At 35.3% G+C, this 24,471-nt stretch overlaps 1 protein-coding gene and 1 non-coding gene across 5 annotated transcripts in view; both read left to right on the top strand.

Moving 5' to 3' along the window:
• Positions 1 to 24,471, top strand: part of Dmd (dystrophin) — a 1,920,150-nt gene that overhangs the window by 415,039 nt on the left and 1,480,640 nt on the right. The window lies entirely within an intron of this gene.
• Trnak-cuu lies at positions 1,783 to 1,855 on the top strand. The gene has a single exon. It is a non-coding gene; the product is annotated as a tRNA-Lys (tRNA).

Consider the following 24,471-nt stretch of genomic DNA (forward strand, 5'->3'; position numbering starts at 1 on the left):
TTCTGAGCAGTCATACATCTCTGCTTTTGCTGCATTTCATTGCAAACAGAAGCTTCTCTGATTAAGACTGAGAGTACCATTTGTGTATAGACATAAACATATTTATCAGCTTGGTGCCTGCCAGTTTAGCTTGTTGTTCTTTAACCTATTGGGGATTTTTAGACTTTTTTTTTGTAGTTCAGTCTTAGAAGGTACCATATTTTTAGGAATCTACTCATTTTTCTAGGTTATTTCATGGGTTGGCAAAATAATTTTAAGATCCTTTCTATTTAGATAGAACTGGTTATTCTTTCTGCTTGTGAGCCTACACTTTAATGGCTGATCCATCTCTCCAGCCCTACTTCCTTTATTGATAATTTTGACTTTTCTTTCTTCTCAGTAGTTTAGATAAACATTTATTTCTTTTGTATGCCCTTTTGAAAATATTTCTTTCATGTATGATTTTCTCAAGTGTCTATTTTATTTACTTTTGCTTTAATTTTAATGCCTCTTCTTTTGACAATGTGATATTTTGTGCTCTTGTTCTAATTCTTTGAGGTATTATTTATAGTCTGTGTTACCTTGGTCCCCTGTCTGTCTATACATCCCTGGTCAATAAAGGCTAGAATTATTATCTAGTCATGTAACCAAATCTAGCTAAGAAATATTATCATTTTGTCTCAGCCTCTTGAATGTTGCCATTAGAGTCATATAGCACCACGTCCAACTTTTCTTTTTAAAGTAGGAATTGAGTTCAATATTCTCCAGCTGCCTCTTAATCATTACATTTTAAGCAGAGCATATGAGACAACATTCTTACATTCTGTAGTTTTTTTATTGACTAATGTGGAAACATGGCATGTTTACATGATCCATAATATATAGATGAGAAAGGAGGTAAATATTTTTAATTAAATGGAAAATGACTATGATTTTTTAGAGACAATGTGAATGAAATAATGGGGGAAATGAAAATAGTAACGATGTTGATGACACTCATAAAAACCTTAATATAAATTTATATTGAATTGTACATCACAATTTGTGCTGGAGAGAGACATTGAGTTATGTGACAATTTTAAGTGAAAATGTGTTATGATTTATTCAAAAGGATTTATTGATTACTAATTGTAAAGGAGTATCAAAAATGTTAAACTGACTTTGAATACTTTAAAATCTATAAGCTGCCATATTATTGTCTTAATATATTTTAAAAGTAGTAGACAGCCTCTATTTTTCTATCCATCAAATATTTTATTATATATTTTATCAGATAAATACCCAAGCTCTGAGCTTGTGTGACTATTATATCCTTCCTATAGTAAGTAGGGAAATAAATTATTATAAAATCAATTGATGCAATTTATATGATATTAAGTAATACATTTAAGATATCATGATTCCCCAATACAAATTTTCCTGGATGTCTGAAAACTAATTTGTCTCTACATAATATCACAGGCATTATACTTAGCATGTGGGGTTGGGATATATTTCAATGGTAGAGCACTTGGCTAACATGTGTGAGACCCTGGGTTCAATACCCTGCACCACATAAAATGAAAATTATAACTGAAAAAATGTAAAGAATATTAGAAATACTGAATTTAAAAGATACAGCGATGGGTATATGCTTCCATTGATGCAATGTTTGCTTGCCATACAGGAAGCCCTGGGTTCGAGCCACTATATCACAGAACCCAGATGTGCTGGTGCACGCGTGTAATCCCAGGGCACTCAGGTGACAAATAGGGAGATCAGAAGTTCAAGCTCATCCTTGGGTACATTGTGAGTTTAAGGCCAGCCCAGCTAGCTCAGTCGGTAGAGCATGAGACTCTTAATCTCAGTGGCGTGGGTTCGTGCCCCACGTTGGGCGCCAGATATTGGTGAAATTATTAAGGCCGCTCCACGTAGTTAAAAGGGAGGTTTATTTTGTGGGGTACTTACAAATGGGGGGTAGGTTACAGGGTCTGGCAAGGGTATAGTGCAGTCCGGCCGTGTTCTCTGGAGAACTCTGCTTGGTCTACCTCCAGTGTCCAGAGTCCGGGAACCAAGAGAGTGACCTCTTCCCGATCCTTGGTCTTCCGCTTCCTCCTCCACCCTGCCTTGTGGGTGTGACCATTACCGAAGCCTCAATGGGGGTTGGAACTTCCAGGCCAATGCTGGGATGGCTATCCACTACAAGGAGAATTTTCTCCAGGATTATAACGGTTCTAATTTACTACATTGCCCATTTTTATAAATAACCTTTAATCTTCATACCCATTAGCAATTTTATTTGTGTTTGTATTGATTTGTTTATTATAGTCTATTTTGTCTTTAGAAACTCAAAATGTTTGATAATTCTGTAAGTAAAATAAACCTTTTTTATGAAACCTTACTCAAAAAGATTAAACATTGAAATTGATAAATAGATCTTCATTCAAATTTTTATATTGCTTTTTTCTTAAAAGCTATAATTGGCATACCTAATTAAAATCCTTGTTATGGCATTATATCAGCACATATCCTTACAAATCATGACTTTTGTCTCCAAATCGTATCAGTGCAAACATGGAATAATTATGAGTTTATCACCAAACCCTCTTCCCATACATGTAGAACATGATGCTACATGTAGAAAATTCAGTGTAGGTAGTTCTCAAATATATTGACACATTTTCATTGTCTTTAAAATTTACCCTTATTGACTATTAATTTGAAAGAAATCAGTACACTCTTTCAAGTGGCATTTTCTTTAGGAATGATTAATTTAGAATTTCTATGAAATTCATATGGAAATAGAGAAAATACAATATACTTTGTTTAAGATAAACATATATATTAACATAAACATATATATTGCAGTCATTAAATCTGAAGCAATAAAAGTTAGGAAATATGTCATCAGGGGCAGAAGGTATGTTTTAAACATGGAGATTGATTATATGCAATTGTTATGTGACTCCTTATTTCCAGTATATCTGTCTGCTAATTCAAGTACAGAAATACAAGCCTCTCCATTTCCTATATCCATTCCAGGTTTTAAAGATGAATATTTACAGAGATATTTCTGTGACTTCAAGTATCTTACATTATAATGATGAAAGTGACCAGAGATGTATAAGACAATGTGACTCCCCCAATCTGTTTATTGTGAACATTTATGAAAATGTTAATATAATTTCTCTGGGACCTTGTTTCATTAAAAGTCTTGTTGCATTTTTTCTTCATCATTATGCATTTCTAGGAACCTTTTACCAAATTCTTAGCATTATAAAAGGAATACTTTTTAGAAAGTTTTATACTGTTAGTCAGATTACTAGGTCCACAGACAATTAACACCCTTCTAAGATATGTGGTTTGTAGACGAAATTCTAAACAGTCTTATTAAGTGAGAAACACAGAGCCAAATACATACTTAACAGCCCAAGAATTCAGAGCACTAGTGAAGAGCCAAGACTACCTTTAGCTTACCACTCACTGCCATCCTTCCCCTAAGAGACCTTTTTCCTGTGTGACTTCTCTTTTTATTGCTTTGCTGTTCTGCCTTCTCATTGGCTCTAAGCCAAGCCACACGACTTCCTCATCACTGCCTGTCTATACATACCTCCTGGTTTCTATACTTGGTACTGGGATTAAAGACTTAGGTCACCATGCTTGGCTGTGTCCTTGACTACAAAGAGAGTCTGTCTGCCATGTGATTGGATTAAGGGCATGTGCTAAAACTGCTGGACTTCTGTTTAATGGCTTTTCTTTTCTTTTTTTTTTTACCTCTGATCTCCAGGCAACTTTATTTATTAACATACAAATAAAATCACATTTCAGCACAAATAAAATATCACCATAGTGGTTCTTTTTCTGAAACATTAAAATTTACTTCATAATGCCTCAAAAACCCATTTCAATAGGAAATTTGAACAATTAATTAAATTATCAATAAGCGGTACCCAGGAATTATTATAAGGCTATTCCAATTCCATCATGTATCTCTCATGTGTTCCTGGTGATTAAAGTCATATTAACTATTTGGTATATCACATAGTTCACAAACAAGTATGCTTGGAGTACTATAATATTATATCTATTTTGCTAATTGTTCATTCCTTACTTTATTGTAGAATCCAAGAATGCATGTAAAGTAGAGAATTATGTTCTCAGAAGTCTTTTCATATCTATTTCTTTATAGTATGTGGTTATAGTAATTATCTATTGAGGGAGGGAAGGTATTCATTATGATAATTCTTACTATATCCTGTGTTGGCTAGAATATGTAATGAAAATGAAAAGTTAAAGATTCAATTAGAAGAAATACAAGTGGTGTTCAGAAGATGCTAATGACATTCTTTACATAAAAATCAATCAGTAAAGATAGAATATTTCAATAGAAATATTAATAAAGAATATTAGTCAGAAAGGTAAGAAATGAAAAAAGAAGTTTTAATGAATATACGTCTTAGTTAAGGTTACTATTGATGCGATGACCAAAAAGTAAGTTGGGGAGGAAAGAGTTTATTTAGCTTACACTTCTACATTACAGTCTATAATTGAAGGGAGTCAGGGCAGGAACTCCAGCAGGACAGGAACCAGAGGCAGCAGGTGATGCAGAGGTTACAGAGAGGTGATGCTTACTGGCTTCCTCCCCATGACTTGATCACCCTGCTTTCTTATAGAACCCAGGATCACCAGCCCAAAGATGGCATCACCCACAATGGGCTGGGCCCTCCCCATTGACCACTAATTATGAAAATGCCTTACAACTGGATTTTATGGAGCCATTTTTCTCAATTGATGCTCTCTTCTCTCTGATGACTCTAGCTAGTGTCAAGTTGGCATAAAACTAGCTACAATAGGAAAAAAAAAAGACATTCTATATAATCAATGGAATGGAAATGAGGATCCTGACATAAATCCACACACCTACAATAACCTCAATTTTGACAAAGATTGTGCTGGCATAACTAGATGTTGACATATAGAAGATTGCAAATAGAGCCATATCTATCACCATGCACAAAAGTCAAGCCCAAGTAGATCAAAGACCTCAACATAAATTCAGTTACACTGAACCTTATGGAAGAGAAAGTAGGAAGTAGCCTTAAATGCATCGGGACAGGAGACCACTTCTTAAATATAACGCCAGTAGCACAGACACTGAAATTGAAAATTAATAAATGAGACTTCCTGAAATTGTACGAGTAAAGTACAGGATAATCAACCTACAATCCACAGCCCCTGAGAGGCTAGATAACAAAGAGGGTCCAAAGAGGGATGCCTAAATTTCCCTGGGAAGATGGATTAGAAGAGATATCCTGGGTAAACTGTGGGGAGGAGTGGGGAAGATGGGGGAAGGGATTTGAGGGAGCGAGTAGGATGGCCTAGGAGAAAAAATAAAAATAATAAGAAAATGTATGAGGCTTAATCATGTACTACAGAGATTTATATAGATATGTATATTATAACATAAGTCTATTAATAGTTTCAAATACCAATGTAGGATTTGTATTCTGTTCTAAATGATATGTATGAGTCACTTTGGAAAAAAATTTTCCCCTGTTGATGATTTTCTTAGTCTATCCAATATAAGTAGGATCAAAATGTATTATGTATCTAATTAAAAGTTAATATGTCTGTATATATTTACTAGATACATCACTCAAATATTTCAGAATTCCATGAGGTAAATATCTTGAGATTTCATTATTTCCATGAACTGTGCAATAATAGTTTGGTTTCTGCCTTTGTGCTATGATAGTTTTCATTGTAAATTTAACAACTTACTAATTGGATCTTTTATATTCTTAATTTTTAAGGAAACAAGTCCTTATTACCTAAAAGTCATTGAAATATTGACATAACAAGTCTTAATAGCTTCCTATTAAATATATCTGTATATGCATTTCTGCATTAAATTAGCAATTATTGAGTAAGTACAATAATCTAGGAAGTAGTTAAGATAACCCAATTCTCATTTGAGGAATACTAACATATCAAACTCTATAGGTTATGAGCTAGTGTTGGAATATGTTAGTAGCCACATAGTATTTATTGTCATGTATACCAAGAAATTAACTTTCCAAAACACATTGAAATATATCAATATATGTAGATGAAATTCTAAATGGTCTTATTAAATAAGAAACAGAACCAAAAGGAGAGTTAAAAGCCCAGAGATAAGAGCAGTAGCCATGAGCTGCCACCTTATCTTACCACTTGCTGCAGTCCTTCCCCTGAGAGATACCTTCGTCCTGTGTTCCGTCTTTTTATTGTCATTCTGTTCTGACTTCTCATTGGTTCTAAGCCCAACCACATGACTTCCTTGCCACTGCCTGTCTATACAGCCCTCCAGGTCTCTATGGTTATTACTGGGATTAAGGGCGTGTGTCACCATGCTGGCTGTGTCCTTGAACACAGAGAGACTTTGCCTGCCATGTTATTGGATTAAGAATGTGTGCTACTACTACCAGACTTCTGCTTAATGACTTGCTCTTAGCTCTGATCCCCAGGCAGCTTTATGTATTAACATACAAATAAAATCACATTTCAGCACAAATAAAATATCACCATAAATATAACATTTTGGTATTGTATTTTTTAAAGAAATACCTCCAAGTGCAATAAAGAGTTTAGGAATAAAAAATAGCGCATTCTGTATTAGAAGAAGCATCAAAAGAAAGCATACATAATGAATGGATGCAAAGCAAAAGAAAATTGATCATTGAACACTGCTCACTTACAGTGCATAAACTCTTTCCAAGTTTGCTTTTATCTGTTTTTCACACCTATTTATGGTCATAATGAATTAGTCTTTTTGAACTGTGTGAATATTACGAAACATGTGATAGTCGAGCATGAGGAATATTGTTTTAATTCCCATGAAGAACTTACAAACAAAAAGTTGAAAAGATGTTTGAACAGGTCACAAATAATATATTTTTGTATGCTTTGTAGAAAATCCCATCATTATTTGTTCGATAGGTCTCCTTATTTCTTGTCATCTTTACTTATTTGCCTTTTATAATCTAAGTGTATTTTCACCTCACATACACTACACATGTGTTTATCACTTTCTTAAAGTTGGATTTCTAAATATTAATGTGGCAGACTTCCTAATCTGAGCTTTTGGAAAACAAACCAAAACCAAAACAAACAAACAAACAAGCACTGACTTCCTTAGTACTGCAAACAACATTTGCAGGTGTTTTCTTCCAAGGAGTAAAAACTACAAGACAGAGAGGATGTGTCTAGAAAAATACTTAAAAACACTGTTTGGATAAATAAATGCATATCATATGTATTTTATATGCCAGTTTATCCCATTCTAATATATAATCTTGAGGACAGTTGAGTAGGTATCATTACTTAGGAGAACAACCACCCATGACCCTAATACATTATCTAGTGTTTTTAAAAATAGATTCAGCAATGCTTACTTGCTGCAACACAGTTTTATATCTTCATTTATAACTATAAATTATTAATATTGGCAACTACATATTAAAATAAAATCTGCATATAAAAGTATAAACTAGAAACTAGAATGAGTTATCTTGTATTTAACTCATGAAATTTACATTTGTAGTTAACGTATGGAGTCTGGAAGGTGTTAAAATTATTGATTTTTAAAAATTTATTCTATATTCATTAATTTATTTTTAATTAATTTATATTTTTATATCCCTACCAAAGTTTCCTCTCTCTCCACTCCTCCAAGTCCCTCTGCAATACACTCCTCCTTTTCTGTTCTGTTTCTTTTCACAGAAAGGCAGGCGTACTATGAATATCAGCCAGTCATGATATATCAAACTGCAGTGAGACTAGGAACCTCCTCTTTTATTAAGGCTGTGTGAAGCAACCCAGTAGGAAGAAAGGAACTCAAAATCAGGCAACAGAGTCAGAGACAGCCCCTCCTGTCACTGTTAGGAGTCCCACAAAAAGACCAAGTTATTCAACTGTAACACATATGCAGCAGGCCTAGGTCAGGCCCATACAGGCTCCGTGGTTGTCAGTTCAGTCGCTGTGAGACCCTGAGCCCAGATTAGTTAATTCTGTGGGTTTTCTTGTGGTGTTCTTGACCTCACTGGCCCATATAACCCTTCCTCCATAGGATTCCTCTAGCTCCGCTAATGTTTGGCTGTGGGTCTCTGCATCTGTTTCTATCGGTTGCTAGATGAAGACTCTCTGATGATGATTATGCTAGACTCCAGTCTATGAGTATAGGAATCATTTCATTGACCTTTATTTTCTTTTCCAGTCATGTGTGGCTTTATACTAGGTCTCTGGGCTTTCCTGATTCTGGGTCCTTGTCCTCCAGGCAGCTCAGGGATCATGTCATGTTGTGGCTCTCTCAAGCTGAACCAATCATTGGTTGACCACTCTCACAATTTCTGCTCCATCTTTACCCCAGCACAAATTAGATAGGACAAATTATAGGTGGAAGGTGAGTACACTGTCCCTCCAACCTTCCACAAACTGATCTCTCCTGTTTCCATCCTCACCCCTATCCAGAATCCCTATCCACACACCTGTCCAATAGCGATGACCATTCTATTTCCCCTTCACAGTGAAGTTTATGGCTTCCCCCTTAAGCTGTTACTTAGCTTCTCTGGGTTTGTAGATTGTAACATGGTTATCCTTTCCTTTACAGCTAATATCCACTTATAAGTGAGTTCATACCATGTTTGTCTTTTTGCGTCTGTGTTACCTCACTCAAGGTGATTTTTTCGACTCTCATCCATTTACTAGCAATTTCATGATGTCATTGTTTTTAACAGCTGAGTAATACTACTTTGTGTAAATGAACCACATTTTCTTTATCCATTTTTCAGTTGAGGGACATCTAGGTTGTTTCCAGGTTCTGGAATAGAGTTGCTATGAACATATATGAGTAAAGGTCCTTGTGGTATGGTGGATTGTCCTTTCTGTATATGCTCAGGAGTAGTATAGCTAGTTCTTGAGGTAGATTGGCTCCCAATTCTCTGGGAAACTCCTGACATATTGATTTCCAAAATGGCTGTACAAGTTTGCACTCCCACCAGCAATGGAAGCATGTTTCCCTTGCTCCACATCATCTCCATCATGTGCTGTCACTTGTGTTTTTTTAATTGGCTATTCTGATAGATGTAAGTTGAAATCTCAGAAATATTTTGATTTGCATTTCACTGATGGCTAAGTATGTTAAACATTTCTTTAAGTGTTTCTCATCCATTAGAGATTCTTCTGTTGCGAATTTTCTGTTGAGATCGCTACCCCATTTTTTATTTGTATTATTTGAATTTTGCTATTTGGTATTTTGAGTTCTGTATATATTTTGGATATCAGCCCTCTCTCAGATGTGGGGTTGATGAAGAACTTTTCCGATTCTGTAGGGTGCTGTTTTGTCCTGTTGACAGTGTCCTTTGTCTTACAGAAGCATTACAGTTTCATGAGGTCCCATTTGTTAATTGCAGATTTTAGCATCTGTGCTATTGCTGTTTTGTTCAAGAAGCTGTCTCTGTGCCAATGCCTTCAAGGCTATTCCCAACTTTCTCTTCTATCAGCTTCTCTTCTATCTGTTTTTAGACTGAAGTCGTTGATCCACTTACACTTAAGTTTTGTGCATGGTGATAGATGTGGCTCTATTTGCAAACATCTACATGCTGACATCTAGATAGACCATCTCCATTTGTTGAAGATGCCTTATTTTTTCCATTGTATAAGTTTGGCTATTTTTTTTTTTTTGTCAAAAATCAAGTGTCCACAGGTGGATTTACTTCTGGGTCCTTTATTTGATTACATTTATCCACATGTCTATTTTATGCCATTACCATGTTGTTATTATTACAATTGCTGTGTAGCAGAGCTTAAAATCTGGGATGGTGATACCTCTTGAAGTTCTTTTATTGCACAGGATTGATTTAGCTATGCTGGGTTTTTCATTTTTGCATATAATATTGAGTATTGTTTTTCATGATCTGTAAAGAATTGTGTTGGAATTTTGATGGGGATTGCACTGATTCTGTAGATTGCTTTTGCTAAAATGGCAATTGTTACTAAGTTAATCCCACCAGTCCATGAACATGGGAGATCTTCCTCCAATTTCTTTTGTCAAAGACTGGCAGTTCTTGTTATACAGGCCTTTCATTTGCTTGATAAGATTTACCCGAAGATATTTCATATAGTTTGTGGCTGTTGTGATGGGTATTGTTTCCCTGATTTCTTAGTCCATATGCCATTAGTATAAAGGAGGGCTACTGATTTTTTTTTGTTAACCTTGTATCCAGCTGCTTCACTAATATTGTTTATCAGCTGTAGGAGTTCTCTGGTGGAATTCTCAGGGTTATTTGTATCCTCTTGAGTTCTCTCAGTTGTCTTATTACTCTAGCTAGAACTTTACGTATTATATTGAATAGATATGGAGAGAGTGGACAGCCTTGTCTTATTTCTGATTCTAGTAGAATTGCCTTAAATTTCTCTACATTTAAATTTGATGTTGACTTGGTTTACTGTATATTGCCTTTATTTTGTTTAGTTATGTCCTTGTAGCTCTGATCTCTGCAAGACTTTTATCAGGAAAGTGTGTTGGACTTTGTCAAAGGCTTTTTCAGCATCTAATGAGATGATAATGTGGTCTTTTTCTTTCAGGTTGTTTTTATGTTAGATTACATTGACAGATGTTCATATGTTGAGCCATCTCTGCCTCTTTGGGATAAAGCCTGCTTGATCAGGTTGGATGATCTTTTTGATGTGTTCTTGGATTTGGTTTGAGAATATTGAGTGCTTTTGCATCTATGTTCATAAGGGATATTGATCTGTAATTCTTTCTTTGTTGTGTCTTTTTGTGATTTGGGTATCAGGGTGAGTGTGGGCTCATAAAAAGAATTTGGCAATGTTCCTTTGGTTTATATTTTGTGGAATAATTTGAAGAGTATTGATATTAGCTCTTATTTGAAAGTCTTGTAGAATTCTGTACTAAAACCCTCTATCCCTGAACTCTTTAAAATCATTATTTCTATTTACGTTGGGGTTATTGGTCTATTTAATTTGCTTGTCTGATCTTGGTTTAATCTTGATAAGTTGTATCTATCAAGAAACTTGTTCATTTCTTTTAGAATTTTCCAATTTTGTAGAGTACAGTTTTTGAAGTATGACCTAATGATTTTCTGAATTTCCTCAGTGACTGTTGTTATTTCTCCCCTTTTCCTGATTTTGTTAATTTAGATATTCTCTCTCTGTCTTTTAGTTAGTTTGGATAAGAGTTTGTCTATTTTGTTCATTTTCTCAAATAACCAACTCTTTGTTCCATTGATTCTTTATACCGTTCTATTTGTTTCTGTTTTATTGATTTCAACCCAAAGTTTGATTATTTCCTGCCATCCACTTCTCCTGTTTTGTTTTTTTGTTTGTTATTTTGTTTGTTTGCTAGTATGAGATCTCTCCAAATGCTTTATGATGACACTTTAGTGCTATGAACATTCATCTCAGCACCACTTTCATTGTTTTGCATAAATTTGGGAATGCTATTCATTCATTTTCATTGATTTAAAGGAGGTCTTTATTTATTTATTTATGTATGTATGTATGTATGTATGTATTCATTTATTTATAGACCTAATGGTAATTCCGTTGAGTATTGTTCAATTTCCACGAATTTGTAGCCTTTTTGTTGTTGAAATCCAGCTTAATCCTTAGTGTTTTGATAGGATGCAGGGTGTTATTGTTATTTTAATTTTCTCATATCTGTTGAGACTTGCTTTGTGACCAAGTACGTGTTCAATTTTGGAGAATGTTCCATGAGGTGCTAAGAAGAAAGTGCATTCTTTTGTGTTTAGGTGGAATGTTCTCTAGACATCAGTTGGGTCCATTTGAGTCATAACTTCTGTTAGTTCCAATATTTCTCTGTATAGTTTTTGCCTGGATGATCTGTCCATTTTTGAGAGTGAGGGAATTGAAGGCTCCTACTGTCAATGTGTGAGTGTTGATGTGTGATTTAAGTTATAGAAGTGTTTCCATTACACTTGGTGCCCATGTGTTTGGAGCATAGATACAGAGAATTGAGATGTCAAACTGGTGGCTTTTTCCTTTGATGAGTATGCAATGTCCTTCTCCATCTCTTTTGCCTAATTGGGATTTGAAAACTCTTCTGGTAGGTATATTAGGATAACTACACCAGCTGGCTTCTTGGATCCATTTGCATGAAAATAGATATAGGATGATAAACTGACTTCAGGTATGGTAGAAGTCTTCTTCTGCCTGCTTTTCAGGGAATTGTCCTGGCCTCTGGGATTCAGGAGACTGGCCTGGCATCTGAAGGGATTGAAAGACTTCCTCCAGAGATGTGGCCCATAATATGGTGATGAAGAGAGGAGGAGCAGTTGGAGTTAATCTGGGTCAGCAATCTTACCTGGGTTTTAGGATGCTGACCTAGCCTGAGATGGAAGAGGAGGCTTCTGCTGGAGTTGTGAGCCAGGATAAGATGACCATATCATAGTTTTAATCAATGACATTTCTATACCCTAAGAGGCATGCTTGTATTCAAGAGATGAAATTGATTATTGGGGATATTTGTTTACTTAAAAATGCTTGCTCTTTCAACTGAAAAAGTTTTGGTAGTGGGAAAATAATCACTTATTACTAAAGGGAGGATGAAGAAGGAGATAATTAAAAGTTGAATTAAATGAGCCAGAGGAAGAATGCACAAACTTGGCTAAGAGTCAGAAAGTAGACATTTGGGCATGCTAAAATCATCTTTTTTTTTATATTCCTGACATGGGTTATATATTTTAAGAACTTATCAGACACCATAATATGTCATCAATTCAGTCAGTTCATTTTAATGTTGCATCTGTTTTGAAAAGAAATAATATTCACTTTCAATATCTTTTACTATTTCACCAAAATAGATGATTATTTAAAATTCTTATGAATTAAACTTCATAGTCAAGTGGATGACTCATTGGTATATACAACATAGTGGTTTGAATTTATATTCTTTGTGGTGCTAAAAATGGAATGAAAGACATTACATGGACCTACAACTGAGATACAATCTCAGATATTAGCTACCATTTTATGAACATCAGAAAGTAGTAGAAAGTAGACAGTAATGTTTTAGAAAACATTTCTTGGTTGGATTTCAGTTTCAACATAATATCAGAAATGGATGGGGAGAAATATGTGATCCTTTCCTTAAATATTTTAAATCTTATTTTGACAATTGAAAATTTACATTGTACATATCATGCTAAGTCCAGTTATTCAAAATTAAAAAAAATAATACTTATATTTTCAAAGAAGTCAGTTTTGTATATGTTTTTTTCACCTCTATATTTAGAAATCCTTTATTTTCCTGTTGTTCTCATTGCATAGCATTGAGAAGATTCCTTTTGCAAGCTCTATATAAATTATATCTAGTTTCAAGGAAATTTTCCCAGATAAGGAAATTTGAACATGAGATTTTTCATTCATTTAAGAAGGATGGGACAATGTAGTAGAAAAAGCATTGGAGAAATTTCCATTCATCGTCTTTTTCTATGGACTTTGAATCACAGATTGTCAAATCTGTAAAAGTCAAGGATAAGACAAAAATCCCCCATTGAATAACTCAAGCAACTCCACACCTTGAAGGACAACATACAACTCTAGAAATACATTGAACTAAACACTAGCATGCCTATATTTTATTAAGAAGTTGACGACTGGGGAGATAGCTCAGCCCAAAATGAAGCTGGTGTGCAAGCATTAGGACATGAGTGTGGATCCTAATATCCATGTAAAAAGCTAGGTGCTTGACACCAGTAATGTTACCATTGGTCAGACAGAGATGTAATATAATTGGAGCTCACTGGTAATCCAGTAAAGCCACATTGGTGAGCCCCACCCCAGACACAGTTAGAGATCTTGTCTGCAAACTGAGGTAGAGAGCAGTAGGGGAAGATAAGTAACATTGACCACAGATGACCTCATGCATGCATGGACATAAACATTTTGCAAATATACAAGTGTGCACATACATACCACATACATACACTAAGGAGTTGAAAAAGTTGTTTGTGTATTATAGACTTATAGGATTAATGTTTTTAAATTTTTCACAATTCTTTATTTCTGATATCTTTGAGATTTACCACATTTTTAATTAGCTAAATTTATCAAAGAGAGTTTAATTTTAGACATGATTTAATTTGTTGATTATCATATTGAAACAAAAAATCCAAACCAAAGATGATAATGGTAAGGATGGGCTTTAAAAAGCCCTATTTAATTATTAGAATTATTCACAGGGATAAGAAGATGAATAATTTCATATGGATGGGTCAATTTTTGTTCACACATACAAAAATAAAAGTACACATATCTTTTCACAGTCTCAGAAATTAGAAAAGTGAATAAGAATGGGACATAAATTATTACTTGTTTTGTTTTATTCTTGAAGACACATCATATGCCAGTCATGTGCCGAAGCAGCTGCTCTCTCACTTCATATAGTTAAAATGTCCTTAGCACCCACACATGCATGTGCATGCACTCAAGTTACTAATAATTTATCCCTCTGATTTTGGTTCTACTCTTTACTAAATGTGCAGCCTAGGATATTACTGTATATTTGCTATTATTTTCCTTCTAGAACTTTTTTGTTGACACTTCTTTTGAATAAAAAATGCTTGGTGCCAGTTTATAGCAGGAGTATCATATACTTTGTAACAATCACAAAGTTTGTCTACACTGTGTCACACTTTTTTTATTGTAGGAACATTTAACTTAGTTGAACCATATAAAATTATTATACAAATAATACATATTGATTATAAGGTAACATTATAAAGCAGATTCTAGAATTTATTGTGCTTTAATGACTGAGATTTTATATTCATTAAATAATATTCCTTTATTCCTTCCTTCTTCCTGAACATGAAATCACAACTCCATACTCTCTGATTCCATGGTTTTTGTTTTAGACATTTTATAAGAGTAGATTAATGCACTAATATTAAGTAAGATTTCTTTCCTCATAGCTTTCTTAGTAAAAATTAACTCAGCTGAGATGAATAAATATAAACTTGAGTAAATATAGTAGATGTTACTTCTTATTGCATATAGATGATATTTGCAGTAACTGTGTGTAAAACGAGTCCTTTTCTACAAAGTTATTTGCATTCTTTAGTTTTAATAGAGTATTTAAAATTTTAACAGGAGTAATTTTAGTACCAATGTAGTTTTTTCAATTTTAATAATGAGATTATTAGAATATTATTTTTCAAGATAAATCATTTATTTTTTTTATCATTTTAATGATATATTTATTCTTATTTTATGTGCATTGGTGTTTTGCTTGCATGTATATCTGTATGAGGGCATCAGATTCCATGGAACTTGAGTTATAGACAGTTCTGAACTGCATTGTGAGTGCTGGGAACTAAACTAAGATTCTCCAGAACAGCAGACAGTGATCTTAACTACTAAACCATCTCTCCATCTCCTAGGTTTTTTGTTTGTTTGCTTGTTTTGTTTTGTTTTACTTTTTTATAATTTAATTTAGTTTTACATATCAGCCAAGGGTTCCCCTGTCCTCCAGCTCATGCACTAAGGACAGGTCTGGGTCCCACTGACTGGGTGTCTCCCAAACAGTTCAAGCTATTCAATTGTCTCACTTATCCAGAGGGCCTGCTCCAGCTGGGGGCTCCTCAGCCTTTGGTTCATAATTCATGTGCTTCCATTCGTTTGGCTATTTTTCCCTGTGCTTTTTCCAGTCTTGTTATCAACAGTTCTCACTCATACAATCCCTCCTCTTTCTCGCCAATAGGACTCCTGGAGCCATCTGGGGCCTGGCTGAGGATCTCTGCATCCACTTCCATCAGTTATTGGATGAGAGTTCTAGCATGACAGTTAGGGTGTTTGGCTGTCCGATCACCAGACTTTACTTAGGGTTTCTAAATCAGTTTCTTAGACCTTATATTTATATTTCATTTTATTGTATAATTAATGTACTTTTAAGACAGATGTGCATGTTAAATATACTCCAATAGCATTTTTAGATACATAAGTGTATTTACAAAAGACACATTATTACCATTATTACAGGAGTACTAAGAAAGAACAAGGCATAAAAGTGAGTTTCTATGAGAAGCTTTTTAAATAATAGTAGTGTCTTAGTCAACTTCTATTACTGTAACAAATACTGCAGGTCAGCCTATAAAGAGAAAATGGTTTGAGCTCATTTATAATTTTGGAGGTCTCAGTACATGATCAATTAGCACCATGAGTTGGGACCTGCAATGAAGCAGCACGTTGTAGTGAGAAGTGCTGGATAGCACAAGGATTCTCATCTCAAGCCTGGAAATAAAAAACAGAAAAGAGAAAGCATCTGATAGTCCCTTGCCAGGAACATCTACATTAATATAAATCATGCCACTGCACCCTGCCTATTAGAGATTTTGTTGTCTGGGAAATAAAAATCAGCAAACTAATGACTAAAAATGGATCTTTAAGGGACATTAGGTTCAAAGCTATAGAATAAATTAAATGTATAAAAATTAACCGCAACTGTATTATGAATAATTTTGCAAACAACTAATTTATGAGTCTTAGTTTATATGTTCACATTTAACAAACCTATCTTCAAGATATTCCATACAAATGACTATGCTTTTATAAACAGTTTTATTCATACTTATCAATCTTTACCAAGTGAAAGAAATCATGAAAGAATTAATGAGAGAAGCTATAAGTTATACACTCAGAAAATAAAGGGAAATGCAAAATATTTAAAAGTTAATGTTAAAAACTGAAGGGTTAGGGTTAGGTTGTTGGTAATTATGAAGAATAATTGTAGTAAATATATCAGCTGAAGAGTTCAATAATATTTCTTGTTTGTTAGAAATTCACATGGCTTTTACCTTTTCTTTTTTGATTTAATAGACAGTCTGTGGATAATGGGACATTAAATTCCCATTTGACACCCTTATTATAATACAATATTACAGCTTGTCTGAAAAATTTCACATTGATGACTAAGTGAACCAATTCAAAATGTCTTTATTTTATTGATAATAGCATCATTGTCATTAATGCTATTGTTTTTTGACTAAGAGTGATTAACTAGGTTTAGTGAACTCGTCCATTGAGGACTGAATTTGAAATCCGAACATTTGTCACTGAAGATGCTATGAATATAATTTAATCAACTGTTGATTATTTAAACATTTATTAGGTTTGTATTATGTTCTGTATTATTTGAGATGCTGCTGGTTTCAAACTTACAAAAGACACACAGATAATTTATTGGGTTAATGAATAATAAGTTCAATGTTTGCTCAAGGGTTTAACACAGTTTAGTATAGAGTAAGTATAGGCCTATTTTACTATTAATCTATGAGGCCTACCCTCCATATTTGCCATGGTAATAAAGACTAGCTTCTTTCAGCAAGTTTTACTCCTAGTTACTTTTCCAGAGACTGTATATTCCACTGATAGTAAACCAAAGTCCCTATTTTTTCTTATTGAATTTCTCTGGTCATATTATGCCTGAGCATATCACTGTAGCAATATAGTTTGAATAATACGTAGGGTTTGCTCAAAAGCTATCTCACATCAAGAACTAAGAGTAATGTGGGACCAGGATCTGTCCTTAGTGCATGAGCTGGTTGTTTAGAACCTTGGGCTTACACAGGGACACTTTGCTCAGCCTGGAAGGAGGTGACAGGACCTGCCTGTACTGAATCCACCAGGTTTAAATGAATCCCCAGGGGTGCCTTGATCCTGGAGGACATGGGAATGGAGGGGAGGGGCTGGGGGAAGGTGGGGATGGAAGCAGGAGGGGGGAGGACAGGGGAACCCATGGCTGATGTATAAAATTTAAAACACATAATAATAAAGAAAAATAATTAAAAAAATAAGAACTAAGGGTAATATCAAGCCTATCTAAATCCCATAGGTGTCATGCAGTGGAGGCATGAGAGTAACATTATGGACAGTGTAGTTGCAGGTTCTTCTGTAGTCCTCTTTGAATAGCCAACTTTGTAACATATTGTCCATAGGTTTTTATCTACTTTCCAAATAATGGTATCCTCGAAAGATAATCAAAAATATTTTTAGTGGTGGTTTTCAGGTCCCAAGTTGATATATTTGGATGACAGACAGACTCCTCCAATAAAACATCAGTGGATTGCTGTATGATCCACTGAGTTTTAAATTAAAAAAAATATTAATTTCCATTACACCTAAACAAAAAAGGTTGAAAGAGAACTAGAAACCCTAAGTTTAAAATGTAGGACTTACATACTTGAAAGGAAAGGCAAAAATAAACAAAGCCTGTATCTTACATTTTGAGAGAGTTTCTGCCTAGTCTCTCCTTTGGTCATTAAGAATCCTCTCTAATATCTAACTTTATAATGAATTATACCTGATATTTTATTCTGGAAAAGTCAACTCCAATGCTTTGTGTCATGCTAATATTCTATAGATTGTGTTGTTTGAGGGTCCTGCTATTTGTTCTAGGATTGAAAATATGGTTGTATTTACTTAGACTTGTGCTTTCTTAGAAATCAAGGCTTTCCTTTTAGCTTTTCAATATGTCTATGGGCTACTAAATAACATCAGCTTTTTTTTAATTTACACCTTCAAATGTGAAGCATTTTGTAATTTTTGATAGTTTTCTGTGCTGTACGCACCTTATTGATGTAGGCAATATGCAGGGAAGGCTTGGGGTAGGAGTTAGAGCCTACATTGAGCACAGAATACATAGGAGCTTTTCTTCATGGGAAAAATGTGATCATGATTGCTAGAAAAGGGATTGAAGAGTCCCTACAATTCAGCTTCTATTAGCTGGTGAGCTTTTTTTTTCAACTTTTAAGATTATTGTTTTAATTCTTTGAGAATATCATACATTTATAGACTGTATATTGATCATTTTTATTCCCACCCCATTTCCTCCCAGAGACTGCCAAGGTTACCCTTTTCCTTTTCATGCATATACATTGCTTCTTTGTAAAATACCCCAGTAGCACCAGATTAAACATATTGATTTTAAAATGCTCCTGCTGTGTCTCAGCCTGCCTTCAATTTCTCTGGTTTCTTACTTTTTGGTGACATTATTAAGGCCATTCCACATAGTTAAAAGTGAGGTTTATTTTGTGGGGTAACTTACAAATGAAGGGATAGGTAGGTTGTAGGGTCTGGCAAAGGTATGGCGCAGTCCGTCGGTGTTCTCTGAAGAGTTCTGCTTGGTCTATCTCCAGTGTCCAGGGTTTAGGAACCAAAGAGATCCCTCGCATCTCGATCTTGGGTCTTCAGCATCCTCTCTTAGCCCCACCTTGTAGGCGTGACCATTACCGAAGCCTCAATGGGGTTTGGAACTTCCAGGCCAAGGCTGGAATGGCTACCCACCACATCTATTCTTCCTCCATCCTCATCTAGAAAAAGAAGTGGATAGAAAAGTTATGAAGAGCATTTAATTAGATAAATTAAAGTTCCATAAATTATGTTATTAATAAGTTTAGTCTTATCATAATTGGATAAGGTCTGACATTTTTTTCAGTCATGAAACGTTTACTAGGATGTCCATCTCATGATCCAATTGATAATTAAAGATGGAAGATCAACCAAGATCAATATGAACTAGTATTTTTATGAAAAATGAAAAAGTTCAGAAATAAGGGAGTGAGATTTACATACTTAATATAAGAGACAAATGGTTCCTCTCATACATCATTGTCATAAACATGAAATGTGAACTTTAGCTTTTAAGTCCACTAATCACAATATATTAAAGTTCATATAAGAAACCATTATGTTATTTTAGATAAAATTGATTTCATTATTATCACACATGAGATAAAGCCTATACTCATTAAACCCTGCTTATTATAGATTGAGTAATTCCTGATGAGTGCAGTATCTTTGAGACAGCATTTTATGATATGCCATACAGTTAAGCATATGCAATATTTTGCATCCTTTTTTGAGTACCTGCTATGAGGAAAGTGCTTTGCTAAGTGCTCCTGTATATATGGAGATAAATATGAGTCATAAAACAATGACAAATTGGTATTCAGAGTGTACTTATTTCCAATATAATTCCATTTTTCTTTTCTGACATTTTTCACATTTTTAGAAGAAAACCCTGGAACTATTTTTTGAGAAGATATGTAAAATAATGGTACCGAAGCTCACCAAAGTTCATTACATACTATATAGGTTTTATAATGCACTAACTTATAGAATGTATTGTGGGGGACCTAACAATTTCTCTGTAGGAGGCCTACTGCCACTTTTTCCTGAGGGTACTCTTGAGGAGGGAGGAAGGAGAAATATTTAGATAGAAGGGGAGAGGGGACAGAACCAGATAGAAACACAGGATAGCTTTGGGAGGGCCTAGATCATTACCCACTGGCTCATTCTCTCTCTTCTAAAGGGCCTTTTATAGGAATCTCAAAGGGTGAAGAAAAGGATCCCCTCCTAGAACAGCCAAGTGAAGACCCTTCCAATCATCTGGTAACCACTCACATGGTTAAGCAATCCTCTAATACAGCCCTGATGGGTAAAGCAAGCTCAGATCTCATAAGGAAACCTTTGTGGGTCTCCACAACTCCCCCTTCTTGATATAATAAAGGGCCCCCCAGTCCCACAAATAGACTTTGCCTTCCTTAGCCGTTCTTCTTGATTAATTTTACTTACATACATTCAGGAAGCTATCAAGAGGAAAGTTGCCTGTCTTTGGCTACCAGCCTCTGAAAGGAAGGGGCATAGAGCTTACATCTGCTCTGACCCAAGTCCCTACTAAGAGCTTGCAAACATCCACAGCAATCTCCATAGCTCACACACCTCCCAATAAATGAATAGAGGATAATAAAGATGGAATATTCTTTCTGGAATGGGTCTAAGATGGTTACAATATTCTTAACTGCACCAAGCCTTTTTCTAAATCAAAACTCCCTTCTAACACATATTCAATAAAATTTTCAAGAGATTGTTTTGATTCCCAGGGGAAAGCAGTCATTTCAAAACACTTCAAAGTATCCACTCAAGTAAACAAAAACCCATGGTAATTATAAAGACATTTTTAGCTGTTTAAGTAGCTCATATATACATGTGTTCCTATCATAGTAGTAGAATTTCTTTATAAACTAACTCGATTGTGGGAGGCATACCCCTCTATGGGAGGCTTACCCCTTTCTAAACAGAAACAGAAAAAGAAAAAGAGTGGAAACTTTTAGGAAGGAGACAGAAAAAGCTCTCCTAATTATGATACCTTCGCTTAAGTTTTCTAGGGGCCACTGAGACCATGAAATTATATTTTGAGCTATCATAAAAAGTATTCAGTTTGTGGATTTAGCTCAGTGGTAGAGCGCTTGCCTAGCAAGCACAAGGCCCTGGGTTTGATCCTCAGCTCAAAAAAAAAAAAAAGTATTCAAATATATCTGAAGGTAAAAGAGTAATAAAAGCTTCAAGAGGCTTCTAATGTAATTGATTTGGTTTATCTTTTAAAAATTAATGTTACCTAATTTGTCTGGACTAGACAGATATTGCTGGAGTAATAAAAACAATTCTAGTATGAACATCACAATACATATTTATATTTTTTACAAACTTACATTCAATATTCACACTTTTTACAAACTTACCTTCAACATTTACACTTTTTGCATATTTACCTTTAACATATTTAAAAGTAACATGGATATCACTATACAAATTTACACATTTTACAAACATATTCAAATGGAAACTCTATAGAACTATTTTACAAACTTTAGCGAATATCTAGAAGAATGTCTTAACAGAACTAACATTCAAAAGCAAACTCTAGAGGACTACTTTACAAACTTTAGCAAAGATCTAGATGAGATTTCTTAGCAGAACTATTACAATTTCTTTGAACAAGACAGAGAGTTCACAAATCATAAGTTACCACAATTAAAACTGTAGGTGAATTCAAAACTGCTTCAATTATAAAGTTTGTAGTTCATGGTCAGCTTTGATATGAGACTCCTGTGGGTAGCCAGCAAGCTTCATTTGGGAACTAAGAGTACAATTTTTCCTTTTTTAATTTTTGGAAGCTGCTTTTTTAGGCTGCCATGAACTCTTTCAATGATGCCTTGTCTTTAATAGACTTGTATTAACCCAATGTTTCTGACTAGGTTATTTGTTCACAGAAACTGCTACTGTCCAAAAGAGTCAAGAACATAGATGTGTTGTTTTATTTACCATGAAACACATCTTTTATTAGCTCACTCTGTGGAAGAACACTTTTATGATTTAGTATTTTTCACTTCATTCACTAGCTTCTCAACCCCTTTTACCAGTAGCTGTGATACACTCTGATTATGAGTCATTCAGCTCACAGGGGAGGGGTAGCTTTTCCACCTTCAGTACTTGGCACATTTTTCCTATTCTCACAAGCATCAGTGCATTCACTAAGCAAGCATTCTAATTTAGCATTGTTTTCTTGTAGGGAACTTTCAAGTGAAGTGATTCTATTTTGTAAGACAGCTGGATTTTCTGGAGTTTGGTCTACTAAGCAGTCACTCCTTTCTGAATACATGCATCCTTGTTCCCCCACTAGATTTGCAAAAGAACTAGATTTGCAGGCTGCTGTTCAAAAGGCAAAGAATTTCTGATTCAGAATGTCTTCAGAAGAATCATTAGCATTTTAATTGCCTCCTGACAGACATCACCTGTTACTCATTTTCAGGAAGTAAAGCTAAGCTTTCTAGCAGTGCTTGGGGTAAAATCGATGTTTTGAGTTAAAAAAGAATTTTTTTTGTTTTTTGTTTTTCGAGACAGGATTTCTCTGTGTAGCTGTAGCCAGGCTGGCCTCGAACTCACAAAGATCCACCTGACTCTGCCTCCCGAGTGCTGGGATTAAAGGTGTGCACCACCACTGCCCCAATCTATCTGCCTTTTCTCCAGGCCTGCTGGCCTATGCCGCCTTGCTATTATGAATTACATTTCCCACGCTGCCTTTCTCTATAGTTTCACACTGTTGCAAACTACATTTCCCAAGCTGCTTCTTGAACTGCATTTCACAGGATGCCTTTCTAGGTCCAGGAGAAAACTCAGCTGCAGCCAATAGAGGCCTTTACTCTCTCACTTTCATTCACATGATTAAAAATCAAGTTTCTACTATTTTTATCATGGGAGTTTTTGAGTCAAGATTAATCTTTTCACCTGGCACCATCCAGGAACGGAACAAGCCTGTCTGCATGCACTCAGATAGGTGCTTGTTGCCAGAATCGAAAACTTCTTGGTGCTTCACTCTCCTAACTCAACAAGTCAGTGAAAAGGAATGAGATCTTTTTCCAAGAGATTTTTTTCCTCAGATAGATCTCCTTTGTCCCTGATGGTGCCCTCCCCCAAGATGCAGAGTCCCTGATGCCACTGCTGCAGCTCAGGACCTACACTAAGAGTGCCATGCTCATCTCCCAAAGCTGGGCCCTGTCAAACATCCCACTACAGCGACACCACCTCTGCACCTCTGCAAATGCTCCGCCCCTAGCTGTTTTTTTCATTGCAGGGAGGTCCCAAAGCCTCCACTGCTTCCTGCATGCCAGCAGCTGCTCCCCAGGTCCTGTAAGGCCTCTGCTCTGGCTCCAACTTGGGTGGAAACTGTCCCTGCTTTTGTCTGCACTCTCTCAGGTGTAGGCTCTGGCCACAGAGGACTCTGGCTGCTGTTTTTCTAATACTAGCTTGAAGAAGAGATAGGATTAGCAGAGAGGATTTGCCATGTTTCCAGAAATTCTTTTGTTTTTTTTCTAGGGCAATTACAGCTGATTACCCATTATGATAGATGTTATTTCCAGGTGAATCTACTTTTGCCCTTATAGGAAGAAAAGAGATCTGAAAAGGAAAAAAAAAATCTGAAAAGCTTTTCAGTTTTTGAGAGAAAGATTATTAAGATTTTTTAAGTCTTTCAATTCTTCCCTTTTCTGCCTTAGGGAAAAATTTCCCCTGATGCTCGGGGCTTAAAGCCAAGCTATCCATGGAATATTTTTCTTCCTGTTTTATTTCATAGTATATTTTCATGACTTTGATTCTTCCCCCAAAATCGGCATTCATAGTCCCAGGAACACAACTCTTCTGTCTTGGTGCTATACTATCTTACCATAAGCTTTTTCTACATTATATTCCTATATTCTACCTTATCCTAAGTTTCTTCTTAATTCTTTCCTAATTTTTATAGATATAAATCAAGAAAGAGAGAAAAAAGAAAGAAACCTAACTTTTCACTTTGGCATTTCTCTCAGCAGCATCACTTTATCTGTAGTCCCCAAAAAGAATACCACCATAGTACAAACTGATAACTATGGGACCCCTAACCTACTTTTCACCATGTCTCTGGTCCGTGTTCCTGGCACCAGCTTTGGGAGTGAAACAGAAACACAGTACAGCCTTGGGCAGATCTGGATCCTAATCCACTGGCCCCTTCTGTCTCGCCGAATGGGCCTTTTTATAGAAATGCCAAGGGGTGGAGCAAAAGACATCCTCCTAGCACAGCCAAGTGCAGACCCCTCCAATCACCGGGGAACCACTCACGTG

This window comes from Onychomys torridus, chromosome X (genome assembly GCF_903995425.1).
Source record: "Onychomys torridus chromosome X, mOncTor1.1, whole genome shotgun sequence".
In the NCBI taxonomy this organism is placed as follows: Eukaryota; Metazoa; Chordata; class Mammalia; order Rodentia; family Cricetidae; genus Onychomys; species Onychomys torridus.